This window comes from Muntiacus reevesi, chromosome 19 (assembly GCF_963930625.1).
Source record: "Muntiacus reevesi chromosome 19, mMunRee1.1, whole genome shotgun sequence".
NCBI lineage: Eukaryota > Metazoa > Chordata > Mammalia > Artiodactyla > Cervidae > Muntiacus > Muntiacus reevesi.
This window is the reverse complement of record NC_089267.1, coordinates 20,393,676-20,411,007: the sequence shown is the minus strand read 5'-3', so window position 1 is coordinate 20,411,007 and position 17,332 is coordinate 20,393,676. Positions and strand designations below refer to the sequence as shown.

General features: G+C 39.0%; 1 long non-coding RNA gene across 1 annotated transcript in view; it reads right to left on the bottom strand.

Moving 5' to 3' along the window:
- Window positions 1–311: 311 nt before the first annotated feature.
- The window catches only part of LOC136150759 (uncharacterized), a 101,462-nt gene continuing 84,441 nt past the window's right edge, over window positions 312–17,332 (bottom strand). The window contains exon 3 of the long non-coding RNA XR_010659928.1: window positions 312–429. This is a non-coding gene — a long non-coding RNA (uncharacterized lncRNA). The remainder of the gene's footprint in view (window positions 430–17,332) is intronic.

Genomic DNA, 17,332 nt, shown 5'->3' with positions numbered 1-17,332 from the left:
AAGCCTCTCTGGACTCCTCCAGGAAGCATCAGAACTTCCTCTTTTTCGTTCTCTCAGTGCCTTGCATGCATATGAAAGTACTTGCCCCAGATTATTGTCTGTGTTTAATTTGGGCATTTTACTCCCAGAATCCAGCATGTTGAATTGTAAGTCACAATTTTAATTCCTCTTCCCTGTTGCTTCCAGCTCTCTCCCAGGATCATATTGGCTGCCTAAAACACATATGAGGGTTTCCTTAATGAATGAAGGAAGGAATAAATGAATGAATGACCCTTCTTATTTATTAAGAGTTTCCTTTATTTTTCTGGACAGCTCCGTTAGTCAGATCACCTAAATGGAGATCAAAGTCCACAACTCCTTGTTTTGTCCCATTTATGTTACTCAAGGTTCATGTTTTATGACGGTCTATGGATAATTCTTCTTACATTTCTGGGAGGGAAAAAAAAAACAGCATTGGCAGGGAGCAGGATGGAATAGGGGTGAGAGCAAGGGGGAAGGTTGGACTCCCACTAAAATTTTTCTGAGTAATTATTCTATTTTTATAAATGGGGAATGGCAAACTTGAACAACTGAAAATCATACTATTCATCACATTTTCTAATACCTGTGCTAAAAGACAACATTTAGGGGCAGAACATATGTTCTAGCAGGTCAGAATATTAATACCATGAGTCGTCGGCACCAATTTACCTATTTCTGTTGGTGGAATTAGTCCTGTGAAAAATTATACGCAGTCAGATACTAAGAAAAGGAATTTTAGTCAAAATGACTCAGTCAAAGCTTCCTGCCTCTGTCCTTCCTGATAGTTTGGTCCATTTCTCTAGCTGTGTTTTTTTTTTTTTTTAAAAAACAAAAACAAAATACACTCAGCTTCCTGTTATCATGAATAGCCACATTTCTGCCCAGACTCTTAATAAATTACAGGGCTAGACACATCAAGGTAGCTCCAACTCTCGTTAAATGGGATTGAAAACACCAGAAGCCCCAGATAAGTGGGTGGTTTATTGGATAGTAACCTAGTAACACGAGTCAAGCAATTGTACTCCAGTTACCTTTTATTTTCTTTGTGAAACCTCTATGATGTTACATCCCTTATGAATCATTCTCTACTTACTAAAGGAGTATACCTGTATCTACAACATCACAGAGATTCTAAGAAGGAAGTCAGAGGTGGTTGCAACCTCATTGAAAAATTGTGGGTAGATGTTAATACAGTTGGGGACAATAAATAAAATTGTCTGCTGCTCATTAGAATTGAATGAGCCACACATCTTACCATTTTAAAAAGAGTGTTTCTTCCTGTAGCTTATTTTCTTGCCCACTGGAAATTTGGTTGTATTTTATTACAAAAATTTGTTTTTTGTTTTTTTAATAGTATTGAACACCAGCGATTCAGAATAGAAATGAATTCATTTTCAATTTCTCCAAGTCATGACCTTGAGGGAAATATACCTGTGCATTTCCTACTGACAGGAGTACTGCTTGAATAGGAGCAAATGTGAATTTGTAAAGGACCTTCACCTCCTCACTCATTCCTTCAACACATATTTTTTAAGTACCTACTATGTGCCAGGAATGGTGGTATCTCACAGGAACACAGAAGAAAGCACAAGAGATGTGACTCAGCTCTCATGAGGCTGAGATTTTAGAGGGGAAGTCAGCAAACAAACCAGCAGACAGTAACATTGCAAACGTGCTGGGTAGGAAAAGAAAGTCCAGGGAACCATGGGAAGAGGGAGTGGTATTAGGATAGGGTTCCTGGAAGTAGTGACAGTTGAGCTAAAGGATTAGTTACTAAATAGTGGATTGAAGATCATAAAACAGATAGCCAGTGGGAACCTGCTATAAGCACAGGGAGCTCAGCGTAGTGCTCTGCGGGGACCTAGGAGGGTGAAAGGGAGGTCCGTGAGGGAGGGGATACATGGATACATAGAGCTGGTTCACTTTGTTGTCCAGCAGAAGCTAACACAACATTGTGAAGCAACTATACCCTAATTAAAAAAAAAATAGATGGTGGGATGGAGGGAAGTCTAAAGAAGGGAAAGACTCGTGCAGAGACACTGAGGAAGTTGCAGTACTTTTGAATTGCTTAAAGGATAATTTAGAAGGGGCTGGAGTACTGCAGGGGAGGAGGGATGGTGGGAAAAGAAATGGAGATGTTGGCAGAACTCACACTATGTAAGGCCTTCCTGGTAAGCATAGAAGAGAGGATAATGTGGGAAACTTGGACAGATATAGGGCTTTTGTACAAATCTGCCCAATGTAGATACCTCGTAGGTGGACAGGTTTGTATTGATGCGCATAAGAAACAATGATGCCATTCATCTCACTTGTATCCCTCTCATTGTCCCTCTGGGAATTTTGAAGCCCTAAGGAAGTCCCAATCCGTGTGTACTGCAAGAGTCTGGGCTGAGACACTCCAGGATTCTCATTGTACACATTTTGTAAACATAGCCTACTTACCAGCATGTTCACACCAGTTCACTCAGCGATTGAATTTTGTCAATGTGGCAAATTCAGAATGAAAGAGGTCCTGGGTGAACAGCACGAATGAAAGTGAGGGGGAAAGGGAAGGAAAGGACCCTGATCATCTATGATGTACCAGTAATCTCACACACATTAGTTTGTTTAGTATATTCAGTAATTCCCTGCAGTGGGTGTTACCAGGTGCATTTTAAAGATGAGACGGTTGACACTCATCAAAGTTAAATTAAAAGACTTGTCCATGCAAGTGGTGCAGTCATCATTCTGACCTAGTTCTGACTGATTCCAAATTTGTTCTCCTTTTTATTATTATACTGTGGTCCATGCCCTTGAATTTTCTCCCTCTCTGGATAGAATTCTCAGGCCAATAATTTTACCTTGTCAGAGTCTGAGACAAAAGGAAAACTGGGGAGAAGTTACAGAGGTCTGGCTTAGGAGCACACACACCAAAGCAAACCAACCCAAACCAAACCAAACTAACCCAAACCAAACCAAAAGGCAGCATAGGAAGGGAACAGAGCAGAACACGAGTGAGAGAGAGAGGCAAAGTTGAACTTTTACCAAAATTGTTCTGAGTCAGATAATGCTTTCTAAATTAAATATACTATTTAGATAAGACCAACTGTGCAGATAAATAGGGCATGGGCTTGTTCCCTGGATGCCTGGATACCCTGTTACATTCCTCTCCACACACCCTAGACCTCTCAGGGAAGGGTCCTGCCACAAAGAGGAGGGAATGAATGAGAAGAAAGGCCAAGACTCCATCAAAAACTTAATGCAAGAAACAGGGAAACCCACAACATCAACTCTCTATCAACAAATGTGGGTAAGCAAAGATTAGAGGAAGATGGAGTAGGGGAGGGCAGAAGTTCTCACTCTCACTGCCATCTCCCTTAGGTGCCTGTCTGCAGCACAGGGCTCTGGGTTGAAGGTACAGATATCTGAAATCGTGGAAGATAAGAGTTCCTAGAAGTGTCTCTGAGTTGGGGATAGGAAGTGGGAGGTGTCTGGTCTCTTTGGCTTGGAAAACTTCAGACATAGAGGGCTTATGGTCAGGGTGTCATACCCGCGTGGATACCTCTGGGGAGAGTAGATAAATATTAATTAGTAGGCTTAAAAACATTTCAGTGTTAATTCACCCCACATGTCGATTCCAGATTTCATATATATATATATGTGTGTGTGTGTGTGTGTGTGTGTGTGTGTGAACATATGATATTTATTTTTCTTCTTTCTGACTTACTTCACTCTGTAGAACAAACTCTTGATTCATTCATATCTCTGCAAATGACCCAACTTCATTCCTTAGAGGGTGGAATGAACTGAGAGAGTCACACTGACATATATACACTACCATGGGTAAAATAGATAGCTAGTAGGAAGTTGCCATATAGCAAAGAGAGTTTAGCTCCATGTTCTATAATGACCTCAGTTCAGTTCAGTACAGTTGCTCAGTCATGTCCGACTCTTTGTGACCCCACGAATTGCAGCACGCCAGACCTCCCTGTCCATCACCAACTCCCAGAATTTAATCAAACTCATGCCCATCGAGTTCGTGATGTCATCCAGCCATCTCATCTTCTGTCGTCCTCTCCTCCTCCTGCCCCCAATCCCTCCCAGCATCAGGGTCTTTTCCAATGAGTCAACTCTTCACATGAGGTGGCCAAAATAGTGGAGTTTCAGCTTCAGCAACAGTCCTTCCAATGAACACCCAGGACTGATCTCCTTTAGGATGGACTGGTTGGATTTCCTTGCAGTCCAAGGGACTCTCAAGAGTCTTCTCCAACACCACAGTTCAAAAGCATCAATTTTTTGGTGCTCAGCTTTCTTCACAGTCCAACTCTCACATCCATACATGACCACTAGAAAAACCATAGCCTTGACCAGACGGACCTTTGTTGGCAAAGTAATGTCTCTGCTTTCTAATATGCTATGTAGGTTGGTCATAACTTTTCTTCCAAGGAGTAAGCGTCTTTTAATTTCATGGCTGCAGTCACCATCTGCAGTGATTGTGGATCCCCAAAAAATAAAGTCTGACACTGTTTCCACTGTCTCCCCATCTATTTCCCATGAGGTGATGGGACCAGATGCCATGATCTTAGTTTTCTGAATGTTGAGCTTTAAGCCAACTTTTTCACTCTCCTCTTTCGCTTTCATCAAGAGACTTTTTAGTTCCTCTTCACTCTCTGCCATAAGGGTGGTGTCATCTGCAAATCTGAGGTTATTGATATTTCTCCCAGCAATCTTGATTCCAGCTTGTGCTTCTTCTAGCCCAGCGTTTCTCATGATGTACTCTGCATATAAGTTAAATAAGCAGGGTGACAATATACAGCCTTGACGTACTCCTTTTCCTATTTGGAAACAGTCTGTTGTTCCATGTCCAGTTCTAACTGTTGCTTCCTGACCTGCATACAGGTTTCTCAAGAGGCAGGTCAGATGGTCTGGTATTCCCATCTCCTTCAGAATTTTCCACAGTTTATTGTGATCCACACAGTCGAAGGCTTTGGCATAGTCAATAAAGCAGAAATAGATGTTTTTCTGGAACTCTCTTGCTTTTTTGATGATCCAGCAGATATTGGCAATTTGATCTCCGGTTCCTCTGCCTTTTCTAAAATCAGCTTGAACATCTGGAAGTTCTCTGTTCACGTATTGCTGAAGCCTGGCTTGGAGAATTTTGAGCATTACTTTACTAGCATGTGAGATGAGTGCAATTGTGTGGTAGTTTGAGCATTCTTTGGCATTGCCTTTCCTAGGGATTGGAATGAAAACAGACATTTTCTAGTCCTGTGACCACTGCTGAGTCTTCCAAATTTGCTGGCATATTGAGTGCAGCACTTTCACAGCATCATCTTTCAGGATTTGAAATAGCTCAACTGGAATTCCATCACATCCACTAGCTTTGTTCATGGTGATGCTTCCTAAGGCCCACTTGACTTCACATTCCAGGATGTCTGGCTCTAGGTCAGTGATCACACCGTTGTGATTATCTGGGTGATGAAGCTCTTTTTTGTACAGTTCTTCTGTGTATTTTTGCCACCTCTTCTTAATATCTTCTGCTTCTGTTAGGTCCATACCATTTCTGTCCTTTATCGAATGCATCTTTGCCTGAAATGTTCCCTTGATATCTGTGATGACCTAGAGGGGTGGAATGATGGGGTTGGGGTGGGAGGGAGGCTTCAGAGGGAGGGGGTATAAGTATACATATCTGTGATTCATGTTGTTGTACAGCAGAACACTGTAATATTGTATATGACATTGTAATAATATAACATTTTAAAGCAATTATATTCCAATTAATTTTTTTTTCTGTTTGATTTGGTTTTTTAAAAATCATTCTTTGGTAGAACACGTTTCAATTTCTCTCACACAATAATTGCTTGGAGAGTCCATAGGCTTACACAATATCTGCAGTTCATAGGACTCTTCCATCTGCCCTCTGATAGGGTGAATCAGAAGCGGTGATGCACGTGGTTTATCTGGTCTCTACAAAAAGACTGCCTGGCAGCTGGGGAGGCCTGCACAGCTTGGTTAACAGACATTCCAGGGCTTGTGGCCTCCCTGCTGTTTCCTGGTGGGGCTGGGAGAGGCTCCTTGCCCCTAACTGTGGAAGTCACATCTCTTGGTTCCACTCAGGAATTTGCTGTCTCTTTAGCCAATGGACTCAGAGAGAATTTTGTTTTCAGTGTTGCATTTGAATGTCAGTTGTCATTTTCATTCCTTGATTCTGAAATCACTGTGCAAATCTTCCAGCCTCTGAAGAAAAATGTGTGGGGCTACTTTCCTTTAAAACGTGTGATGTCAGAGAGAACTAAATTTAACCAGGCACAATTACCCGTTTTGGCCACAGCTGTTGGCCAAACATTCAGGAATCAGATGGCTGAAATTATCACAGGATGCCAACATTGCCTCCAAGGAGGGCAAGCTTTACTTTTCATTTAAAAATTTCCCTGAATCAGAAAAGAACTGTTTGTTCACCCAGGTAAGAAAGTCCATCTGCTATGTTACATGCCCCACCCTGGTGAGTTTTCACATGCATTTTAGAAAACGGTAGGTATTTCTAGGGGGAAGCTGTACTTGAAAAACTGTTCCTTCAGGGCCCAGGAGGGTTAAGTTTTATGGCAATAAAACAAGATAAAAAGATTTTCAATGCCATTAGGAAAACCACCAGAACTAAGACTATCACTTATTCTGCCTCTTTCTTACATAATTCTTCTAGTTATCAATTGTTCAAGGGTCACTTTCATAGCCTAAAGGAGTTTGTGATGTTATTTAAGGCAGTGTGACTATTATCCAAGAAGTCTATGGAAAATTTGCAACAGGTACATAAAAACACTGTACTGAACCTGATTTCTTCCTTTATTGTCCAAATTCAAAGATTATAAACACAAAGAGAAGTTTGTAATATACCTGAAGAAAAAGGAAAGGCCATTGGTAGCTTTAACCTTCAATGATGAAGGTGACTTAAAACATGGTAAGTTCATCTATTCCAAAAAACTGAGGCTGAAATGCATGAAAACCTTTTACCCACAAAAATATTCCTCGATTTGTATTTCCAACACAAAATAATTGAAAACTATCTGAATGTTTACCAATAATGGAATATTTCAATAAATTATGGTATATTTACATGTTGGAATATTAAACAACTGTTTAAAATGTTGTTCCCAGAATTTGTAAACACAAGGGTGAAATGCTACATTATGAGGTTCTGTGAATCAAAGTGGATTAAAACATTCATATAAAATAAGAGACTCTTGAGAGTCCCTTGGAGAGCAAGGAGTTCAAACCAGTCCATCCTTAAGGAAATCAATCCTGAATATTCAATGGAAGGACCGATGTTGAAGCTGAAGCTCCAATACTTTGACCACTTGATGTGAAGAGCTGATTCAGACCCTAATGCTAGGAAAGACTGAAGGCAGCAGGAGAAGAGGATAACAGAGGATGAGATGGTTGGATGTTATTACTGACTCAAAGGACATGAGTTTGAGCAAACTCAGGAAGATAGTGATGGACAGAGAAGGCTAGAATGCTGCAGTTCATGGGGTCGCAAAGAGTCAGACATGACTTGGTGACTGAACAACAACAGTAAAATAAGATCTCATCTGTGTACATAAATCTATATGCTAAACACAAAACTGAACACAAATTTTAAAATTTTAGTTGTAGTTTTTCCATTCATTCAACTCTAGTATTTTCTATAATGCAGCTATAGTATAAAAAAATGGATTACAGTCTTCCCTGGTGGTCCAGTGGCTAAGACTCTGTGCTCCCAATGCGGGGGGCCCAGGTTTGATCTCTCTTTGGTGAACTAGATACCATGTGCTACAACTGAGAATTCATATGCTGCAACTAAACATCCTGTATGCCACAACTAAAAAGATTGCTCATGCCACAACTTAAGACCCAGCACAGCTAGATTAATTAATTAATTTAAAAAAAGTTTATGTTAAAAACAGGATACCCTTTAAAAATATTAAAATATAAAATTTCTAAGCCTTGTGCTCTTTACTATATTTTACCAGCTATTCACCAAGTTCTAAAGTAAAACTACTTTATTAAAAGATAGAAATCCCATTAAATATAGCAATTTTCCATCAGGCAGCACTTTCTCTAATGATGATTTCAATTTTTATGCATAAATACTCTTAGCAATTCTATTTACAGTGTCCTGTATTTGTTAACATCTCTGAAACATTCCTCTCCAGGCTTCTGGCAAGTCTAGAGGTTTTCTTTGGTTTGCAATCAAGAAATAAGATTAAACTTTTAGCCAGCATAACCGGCTTTGTCTTTAGTTAGTCCATTGTGGGACTCAGATAAGTCTTTCTCAAACAGAAAACTTCTCCCTGTGTGGAGTGGGTTTTGATATTTCCCGGGCTGTGCTGTGGGTGGCTGTGGGTGACCCAACTCTGGGTCAGAAGGAACAGGCCCCCAATGAAATCTACATCAGCTTTCCCTGGGAAGTGATTTTATGACTTCCAAAGGTCGTATGTATTAAGAGGCTGGCTGAGGCTTTTATGTGGAAAATGGTTGATATAATTTAAAAGGTCATATTTTTTCTAACTGGTTGCCTCATATAAAATGTGCTTTTATGAGTTCTATTATAAAGGCCTTGTGACCCAACTACATTAGAACCAGTCTTGGGAGTTAAATAAGGAAGACTGTCAAGTTTCCATTGGATTACTGGGTGGATTTGACCAAATTTAAGCATAAGCATCTCAACTGCTTTTTCTAAAAAATGGGTCATTATTATGCTAAATGGATAACCAATTTATTATTGTCAAGGACCTCAAAAACCAAGTGTTATGTGAAAACTTTCTAATGGATACCCTATAACATATATTTAACCTAACCCATCTTCTGAAATACTGCTAGAATACTATGCAGATGCAGCCTATTTTTGAAGAGACACTGCTTGGTCTCAAAAATCTTTCATATCATTTCAGTACCCAGTAAGGATGACAGTACTTTTGTATTTTAATTTGGCATCTTAATCTATTTTTAACTTTTATTTCTAGATTAGGACAGTAGAGATGTGCACATTGGAAAAAACGACATATTGTCTTAGTCTCTGAGTAAAATGCAAACAGGTGGGAAAAACACTTAAAACGTACTGAACTTTCCTACTCAAATGGGGGACATTTAGAATACACATTGAACAAGAGTTAATCTGTGGTATCCAAGGTTTTTATCATTCAACATGCAATATTCCTGTACAACATTAGCTTGGCAAATAATCAGAGCAGCTGGTTAATCATTAGCCTTTGACTATAGACCTGCACCCAGAAACAGGAATATTTAAGAAAGGGGGGAATGTTGAGGGAGAAAAAAAATCTTTTCTGCAAAAATACCACATTGAACCATTTTTCTACAACAACTTAGTACTTAGTAAATAAATCTTGACTCTGTTTCACTATTCTTCAAAATCATTTTCAAGGTGAAGACCTGCCCCTAGAAAATATTTTCTTAGAGTTGTCCAGGTATTAGATAAACTTGAACAGAAATAAGGGAACAAGACTAGTCAACTTTTCAGAAAAAGAATTCCTTAAAATATTTCTTAATTTTTGGTCTTAAAAAAAAACCCTCATAATATAATGCTAAAGGGGGTAAATGTTATACATACATATATAAAAATATGTAAATAAAATAAGTATATGTATATATATGTGAACTTGACTTAATGAAGTATGCATAACATAGAAAGTGACTTGAATGGAATGTTAAAAGATGTTAATGGTGCTTGTCCCCAGGTCATAAAGTTACTAGTAGTTTAAATTTTCTGTTTAGATCTCTCCATAGGTTTTATGAAACTTGAAATATAATTCACTTACCATAATTTTCATACTTCTAAAATGTTGTTTAGTATTTTTTAGTGTATGCATAAGGTTGTGAAGCTGTCACTTCTATTTAATTCCAAAACATTTTTATCAAGCCCCAAAGTGATTCTGTACCCTTTAGCAGTCATATCCTATTCCTCTCTGCCCCTAGACCCTGGCAACCACTAAGAAATTTCCATCTCTATGGTCTTTCCCATTCTGGATATTTCATATAAATGGAATATCATACAATATGTGGTACTTTGTGGTACTTTTTCTTTTCTTTGACATTAAATATTTTCAAGGTTATCAATGTTGTATCATGCATCAATACTTCTTTCCTTTTTATGGCCAGATAATATTTCATTGTGTGCATATAGCACATTTTATTTATTCACTCATGAACTAATGGACATTTGGGTTGTTTCTACTTATTGGCTATTATGAACAACTCTGCCATGAACATTCTGTGTAAGTTGGTGTATAGACTGCTGCTACTGCTAAGTTGCTTCAGTCATGTCTGACTCTGTGTGGCTCCGTAGACGGCAGCCCACCAGGCTTGCCCGTCCCTGGGATTCTCCAGGCAAGAACACTGGAGTGGGTTGCCATTTCCTTCTCCAATTCATGAAAGTGAAAAGTGAAAGTGAAGTCACTCAGTCGTGTCCGAATCTTAGCGACCCCACGGGCTGCAGCCCACCAGGCTCCTCCATCCATGGGATTTTCCAGGCAAGAGTACTGGAGTGGGTTGCCTTATGACTCTAATTCTCTTGGGTATATATTTAGGCATGAAATTCCTAAATCTTACAGTAATTCTATGTGTAATTTTTGAGTAACTGCTAAATTGTTCTCCACAGTGGCTACAGCATTTTATATTCTCATCAGTAATGTTTGAGGGTCCCAATTTCTCCACATCTTCATCTATGCTTGTATTTGTCTGTTTTACTGATTGCAACCATCCTACTGGGTGTGATCTTGTATATATTGTGGTTTTGATTTGTATTTCCTTGAATGGATAATGATATTAAGCATCTTTTCATGTGCTTATTGGCTATTTGTACATATTATTTTGAGAAATGTCTATTCAGATCCTTTGCTCATTTCAAAAACTAGTTTGTCTTTTTGTTCTTGGGTTGTAAGTATTCTTTATATATTCTAAATAAAAGCCCCATGCCAGATATACAATTTGAAAATGTTTTCTTCCATTCTGAGGGTTGTTTTATTACTTTCTTGAAGGTGTCTTTTCAGGCATGGAAGTTTTAAGTTTTGATAAAATCAATTTATCTATTTTTTAAGTTGTTTTACTTATGTCTTTAGAGTTACATCCAAGAAATCATTGTCTAACAGGTCACAAAGATTTATTCCTATGGTTTCTTATAATTTTAGATCTTACATATAAAGTTTTGAATTAAATTTTATTTGGCGTGAGATAGGGATCCAACTTGTCATAAAATATTACATGTGGGTAGTCAATCATCCCAGCACAATTTGTTGAAAAAATCATTCTTTCCTCTACTCAACTGTCTTGGCACCCTTGTAGAAAATTAGCTAGCTATAAATGTAACAGTTTCTTTTTAGACTCTCAATCCTATTCCATTGATTTATATGTCTATCCTAGGCCAGTACCATACTGTGTTGATTATTGTACTTGATAGTTTTATAGTACATTTTGAAATCAGGAAGAGTGAATTCTCCAACTTTCCTTTTTTCCTTTGGTTGTTTTGGCTTTCATAGGCACCTTGATTTTCCATGTGAATTTTTGGATCTGTTTCTCAATTTCTCCAAAAAAGGAAGATGGGGATTGTGTTGAATTTATGAATTAATTTAGATATACTTCTATTTTAACCAAATTAAGTGTTCCAATCCATGAATATGAAATATATTTCCATTTATTTATACCTTTTCAAATTTCTTTCAATAATACTTCGTAGTTTTCAACGTGCAAATTTGGCATTTCTTTTGTTAAATGTATTACTAGGTATTTTATTATTTTGACACCTTTGTAAATAAAAATATTTTCTTAATTTCATCTCAGATTGTTAGTTGCTGGTGTGTAGAAAAATAGTTGATTTCTGTATATTGATCTTATATATTATAACCTTGCTGAATTCATTTATCAGCTTTAACAGTTGCTGGTGGCTTCCTTAGAATTTTCTATATATAAGATTATATTATATCTTATGGGAATGGAGATGGCTTTACTTATTTACAGTCCAGATGCCATTTGTTTCTTTTCCATGCCTAATTGCCCTTACCAAAACATCAAATATAATGTTGAATAGAAGTGATGAGAGTGGATACCCTTGTCTTATTCCTGATCTTAAGGGGAAAGCTTCTCATCTTTTACTATTACATACAATATTAGCAGTGAGTTTTCATAGATGTTCTTTATCAGGCTGAGAAATTCTCTTTTAGTCTTAGCTTATTATGTGTTTTTATCATAAAATACTGGCAATTGTGTCTGGTATTTTTTCTTTTTATTGCATCAAGTGAGATGATCATGTGATTTTTGTCCTTATTTACATAATATATTGCCCAGAATTGAGCTAGAACTGGGCTGCCAGATGTCTTTGTTCCAGGAGGTCAGTTAAAATGTTAGGCCAAAATGAAAGCAACAGTTAAGGCTTGAATCACTTATAGTATCAGCAAAAAGTCAAACAGGAAAAGTGCCTGTGCTATTTTTTCCCATGAAATTGTGCCAGGAGGTCAAATGTATCATCGCAGATACTGGGGGCCATTGCAATGCTGAGAGAGCCCAAATAAAAGAGTCCTGATGATTTATGGGTCCTGGGGTGCAGGAGAAGGAGAAGAAGGCCTAGAAGTGGAAAACTATTCAATACAGAGCCAGAGTGGAGAAAAGTGTATTTAAGTCCCTCCAGATAAGGTGGGTTTGGAAGTGGCATTTGAGAGAGGCCTTGGCTGAGGTTCCTCCGATAAAGAGGCTTCTAAATTGAGGCTCTTGAGCTAAGAATGCAAGTATTCATAAAAACAAAGATGTCTAGAGAGGCAACTCCTATCAGAGATTGTGTTTTAACGGCTGTGCACCATATCTGGTGTGTGTGTGTGTTGTGTAAGCAGCTTTTCCCTCTGAGGCCTGGCAAATAAAGGCTTTGTAATTACCCTTGGTCAGGCCTGAAAGATCCCACACACAGTTCTGGCCTGGAGCAAGACTCCTCATGTATGACATTGAATGATTCTTGCATCTTAAACCAGTCTTGCATTCTTGGAATAAATCCCATTTTGTCATGGTGTATAATCCTTGTTATATGTTACTGGATTCAGTATACTAGGTTGGCTTTTGATTGATTTTGTTTTCTGACAATTTTTGTGATGGTATTTATGAGATATTGGTCATTACTTTCCTTATGACATTCATTTTTGACTACTTTTGCTATCAGTGTTATCTTGACCTCATAGGATGAGTTCTGAAGTGTTTTCCAATGTTTTTAAGAATTTGTGGAGGATCAGGTGGTGCTAGTGGTAAAGAACCTGCCTGCCAATGCAGGAGACATGAGAGACGTGGGTTCAATCCTTGGGTTGGGAAGATTCCTGGAGAAGGGCATGGCAACCCACTCCAGGATTCTTGCCTGGAGAATCCTGTGGACAGAGGAGCCTCGAGGGCTGCAGTCCATAGCACAGAGTCAACATGACTGAAGCAACTCGGCACAGCAGAACACAGTGTTCCTTAAACATTTGGTAGAATTCACCGGTTAAGTTGTCTAGTCCTAGGATTTTCTTTGTGTCTTTTTGTCTTTGAGATTTTCTTTTTGTGATTTTCCTCTCTAGACATCTTTGCTTTAAGGAATACTTGCATTCTTAGCTCAGGAGCCTCAATTTAGAAACTTCTAGAAATTTTTTGATTATCAGTTCAATCTCTTTTCTTGTTACAGGTTTATACAAACATTCTAATTCTCCTTAATCAATTTTTATAGTTTGTGTGCTTCTAGGAAATTGTTCATCATCCAGAACATCTAATTTTTTTACTGTATACTTATTCATTGTAATGAGGAGGACATGGCAACACACTCCAGTATTCTTGCCTGGAGAACCTCTTGGATAGAGGAGCCTGGCAGGCCACAGTCCGTGGGATCATAAAGAGTCAGACACATATACTATTGCTTTTCATCTTACAATCCTGTAAGACAGATGCTACTATTATCCTTATCTGACAAATGAGGAATGAGAGTCGGAGAAGTTTAAAAATTTGCCCAATGTCATACACCTTGGAACTGGTACAGCCAGGAATCAACCTGAGGTCCCTCCTACTATTATATTCTTCTAGTAAAAGTGTAGCATCCTTTACAGTAGAGGAAGATACCAGCCAAGGAGATGCTGACTCTGGCTGCACTTTGGAGATCAGTGAATGGAGGCAGTACTGATGGGAGCTCTATAGCACTTCTGTGTTATTGTTATGATTCTGAGTTCCTTTTTGGACATCAGGTACTATGTGACATTTTCTGGCTGGAGTTTTAATTGTTGTTAAACCACTGTGGTTTTGGAGATGTTTGTTAGAATAGGCTTATCTATCCAGACTAATATGAGGGTGGTAACTACTCCTTGTGTATAGCATTCAGTAACTTGGTAGCATGAATTTTATAGAGCAAAACTGTGATAACATACAGAAGAATGTGAGGCTGGGGACAGCATCCATTGGGTCTTAATGAAAAACAGCCTTCATCTTCAATTTGAAGCTGAGCTTTGCACAGGTATACCTAGGACAGAACTGGGATTTCCTCTTTTCCAGATCAATAAAACCCTAATTAGATGACCTTTCTGGTCTGCTTCAAAACATTATTTTTATGTTGTATCATTTATTTTTTCTTGTTTTCATTTGTTTTTCTTTGCCCAAACACTTCTGGCAGAGGAAGCGTGCCATATGTTTTATGGATTAACCAATAAACTCACTCGTCAGAACCATTGTTTGTTCATTATAGTCAATTCTCATAAACCCATTAGGGCAGGACCAGGGGAATAATAAACATGAATCTCAATTAGGCTGCCTTGGCCCTGCCACCTTGTCTGTTCAGAGAAGTTTAGTTAGTTTAGTGACAAAAGATTATGTTCTAAAATCAGGTCCTTTCATTGAAATGACTGAAATTCACACACGATCAAGTTTGGGGATTTTATTTTCCAGGCCCCCAAAACCCAAAACTTTTCTACCAGTCATTTAAATGAATTCTTTCATGACTCATTAGCATCCATTATCTCTAGGAGGAAGTGTGATGGGACTTTAAATGGTTACTGCGCTGGAGTTAACAGCTGGAAACAATGATGGTCCAAGCAAACAAGTGAAAAAAGCAAAGGGGCTTTAACTTGGAAACTTAAGAGAAAGAGACGTGAGACTAAGGGTAATGGAGGGAAATCAGAGGCAGTCTTGTGCAGCAACATAGACATCCTCAGTTCTCCACTGGCTCTAAGATGCTCACTTGGCAGGGACACTTAGCACCAGATAATGGTTTTTATTCATTGGTGTTGATGAGAAATGCTAACATTTCTTATTAAAGGTTAAGCAAGAACACCTAATAAGAGGGAGACACGTCAGGGCTTCCCTAGTGGTCCAGTGCTTATGAGTCCACCTGCCAGTACAGGGGACGTGGGTTTGATCCCTGGTCGAGAAGATTCCATATGGCGCAGGGCAGCTAAACCTGCGTGCAGCAACTACTGAGCGATGAAGAGTGGCTCCTGCTCTCTGCAACTAGAGAAATCCTGTGCGCAGCAATGAAGGAACGGTGCAGACAAAAATAAATAAATAAATATTCTTTTAAAAAGAGGGAGAAGCGTCATTCTGCAAAACACGTCTCTTTCAAAATAGCTCGTTTCCAATTTTGTGTCATAGTCAGAAAAAAATAATATACCTTTTTTAAGTTAAGAGTTCATTCTTTCTACATCTCTCTCCTTCATTCATTCATTTATTGAAATACCTACTATGTGCTAGGAGCTCTGCTGAGTACTCAGAATAAATAATGAATGAGACATACTTTTATCCTCAAGAGTCTTTACCTTCTAAAGGGTGCATCTTTACCCTTCATTATCTATGAGGGTAAAACAAAGTTGTATGCTATCTATCAGATGATAGAAATTTGTAAACAGAGCTGTGGAGGGTGCTGGTAAGCGTCACAGAGGAAACAGCAGTGAAGGATGAGTGAGTGGGACCCAGATCAATGCCAGTTACTCTGTCCAGCTTTCTTCACATCTGCCTTACTCCCACTTCCCTTCTATAGATTGGAGAGGAGGTCCCAGGAAGAGGTCAACATGACTTGAGCTTTTTCAATGGGCAATCAGAATGGTGGCAATATTCTTAGCAACCATGTTTAGGAATACAAAGGAGGAGAAGGTTGATGAGGTGGTAGGTGATGAGTCAGTAGCAGGTATGTTGATTTGCAGATGTTTGGTAGGCAGTAGGATTTTTTTTTAAATCTGGAACCATGGATTTAAAAAAATTCTTTCAAGTGTTCAACACTGCAAGTTGTTAGGAATGCAGGGGAAAATAAGCATGTAGGCTAAAGATGTACATTACCGTTTCACAAAGTACTCTGATATACACTCTGTCAATTGGGTTTCAGGCAGGAAGCAGTTAGCTTGCTCAAATTGAGTAGAGTTTAATAAAAGAATTATTTACAAAGGAGCAGACAGGGTGAAGAAAAATCAAGATAGTGTAGTACCACAGACCTCTTAATAGCAGGAAGTCATTATCAAGAGGAGACAGCAGTTACCAGTTCCAGAGAGGAAGTAGAGAGCCCTGCAGAAAGAACCACCTGACAGGAGTTGTGGCCTTTACTAGAGAAAGATGACCAGTGGAGCCTTCCCAGGGAGGCAGCTGCTCTCCAGCTAGTGCCTCAATTGGCTTGACTGGAGCCAGAAGATGGAGATGCCCCTGACAGAGGCCCTCTGGCTCAACCTCATGAGGCCCAGAGTAGGATGCAGAAAGTTGGGAACTCGATCTAGAGAGGTAACTAGACAGTCAGCACACATACATAGCTCATAGGTCTTTACAACAGCTCCATAATAATAATGATAATAACTAACCTGGATTGAGTGCTTACCATATGTAGGACACCATTCGACAGTGGATCAGTGCTTTAGATCTTATCAAATCCTCACCATGACCCTAGGAAGTGGGTATTATTATTCAACCTTTTATTAAGGCAGACTTGGATGCTTCAGTTCAGTTCAGTCGCTCAGCTGTGTCCAACTCTTTGCGACCCCATGAACCACAGCACAACAGGCCTCCCTGTCCATCACCAACTCCTGGAGTTCATCCAAACCCATGTCCATAGAGTTGGTGATGCCATCCAACCATCTCATCCTCTCTCGTCCCCTTCTCCTGCCCTCAATCTTTCCCAGCATCAGGGTCTTTTCAAATGAGTCAGCTCTTCACATCAGGTGGCCAAAGTATTGGAGTTTCAGCTTCAACATCAGTCCTTCCAATGAACACCCAGGACTGACTGATCTCCATTAGGATGGACTGGTTGGATCTCCTTGCAGTCCAAGAGACTCTCAAGAGTCTTCTCCAATACCACAGTTCAAAAGCATTAATT